The sequence below is a fragment of the Gavia stellata genome, chromosome 22 (genome assembly GCF_030936135.1).
Source record: "Gavia stellata isolate bGavSte3 chromosome 22, bGavSte3.hap2, whole genome shotgun sequence".
In the NCBI taxonomy this organism is placed as follows: Eukaryota; Metazoa; Chordata; class Aves; order Gaviiformes; family Gaviidae; genus Gavia; species Gavia stellata.
Window position 1 is genome coordinate 11566235 of NC_082615.1, and position 2083 is coordinate 11568317.

Genomic DNA, 2083 nt, shown 5'->3' on the forward strand with positions numbered 1-2083 from the left:
CTGAAGAAAGGACGTTTTTTGTTCAGTTGAGCTATGAGATTTGGAGATGCCTGCCTGGGAGAAAGCCCGCATGGCTGTGGCACTGCTGCTGTGAAGGGGGGATACAGGAGGGGCTGCGAGGAGCTGCACAGAGCTGGGGTACGTTGCCTTTACCCCATGGGGTGTCTGCAGGCAGGACACCATCTTGTAGGCCACTGCAGGCAGCCCTGCTATGGGCTTCCTGCAGGACACCAGTCCTTAACATCGCTCAGCTTTACCCTCCTCCTACTCTGCAGAAGTTTGTCTCATAGCTATTTTGAAGCTTGCATCACTGCTTTTTCTGAAGTTCCTTGAAATTCTCAGAAGTATCACTTTTTATTGTTGTTATTTACTTGCACTTAAGGGGAGTTACTTAACTAGCATTTGAACTAGGCAATGTTCATATCTTTATCACAGCTGCAAGCAGACGAGGAGACCTGGAAAGCCCTGTCATTCCTGTCCAGACATTTTTCAAATACCCCCTTTGCTCCCCAAAACCTTGCAGGGTGACAGGCTGTCGCCGAGCTCCCAAATCTTGAGCACGCGTGTGCCTTGCTCCCCTGGTCCCCAGCACTCAAAAACTACCGGCTGGCACCGTTTTTCTCACTTAACCTGAAAAGCATGGGCTGCCCTTCCATGTCGCTCCGGGATGCCCCTTGGGGACCAGCGCTGGAGGTGGCTGGTGGTGAATGGCCCTTTGTTGTTTTGCTGCATAAAGAGGGCATTATTAAAGATAATAAATAAGAATCTCCCTATTAATAAGACTACATTATTGCATGAGTTACTGCGGGGAACGCGCAGCATCCGCAGCAGGGAGCTGCCTCACCCACTTTGTGCTGGGACGATGGATGCACACTGCAGCACGGCAGGTTCAGGTTTATCCACAAAGACACAGTGTGCATGGAGGGCTCGTGCTGTGCTGGAAAACCAGGAGAATAACCAAATGTTAGGCCAGTTTTGGAGCTGGTTTGCATGCTGGAGCAGGGTGCTTCCCACCGGGCTGCTGTCAGCCCCTGCACTCAAAGAGCAGGTAGAGCAATTGCTGCTGCAGGGGGGTGGTTTTCCCCCACAGCCCTTCAGCTCAGGGCAGGGGAAAGGAGAGAGGTGACCTCTGAAGGGAATATTTAAGGAGCCAGTTCATTTCCAGGAAACCTCACTCTTGTTCCTTTTTTTTTTTTTTTTTTTCCAATGGAAAAGCTAAGTCCTCGTGAACTTTTTGAGAACTTTTGTTCATTCCCTCTTGCCAGCTAAGCTCCGCTTTCTGCTCGTGACAGAACCCCTTTCTCCAAGCACTGGCCATGGGCCAGGACCTGGAAGTCTCGACTGTGTACTGGCAATGCCACGAGCCCTGTCCCCCTTCCCTCCGGGCTGATGCAAAGCCCCAGCTCCAGCCAGCTCGGCTTTGGGGAACTCTCTGTAGGTCTTTTTCCTTCTCCTCCTTCTGCAGGAGACGATGGAGCCAGCTCTGCTTGTTTCATCTTCCCCTGCAATGGAAAGCCCCAAATATCGTGGAGAGTAATCTCTCAAGCCTGTGGTAGCAGAAGATGAAGTGGGTTGGTACCAGTTACTTAGAAGAAACAACTGTGCAAGTGGTGTTGGAAGGAATAGCCAAGGCAGGAGATGCTCTTCACCCCACAGAAGAAAATGCAATTGCCACAAGAAGATTTCACACCTCAGTCCTACTCTCTGCTTTCTTTTCACCACCATCATCATAAAAAATTTCTTCCTTATATCTAGTCTAAATCTACCCTCTTTTAGTTTAGAACCATTACCCCTTGTCCTATCCCAACAGGCCCTGCTAAAAAGTTTGTCCCCATCTTTCTCAGAGGCTCCCTGCAAGTACCGAAAGGCTGCGATAAGCCTTCCCCGGAGCCTTCTCTTCTCCCGGCTGAAGAACCCAGGCCAGTTTCCAGAGGGAGGAGTGACAACCACTCGCCCCAGCGTGGAGGGAGGGCAGGGGTGAGCATGCTTGCCGAGCCAAGCTGCCGGAGATAGTAAACACGAGGGACTACAACCGCCTGGCCAGCAGCCGTGGGACCTCTGCAGCTACCTCCATCCCCAGGGG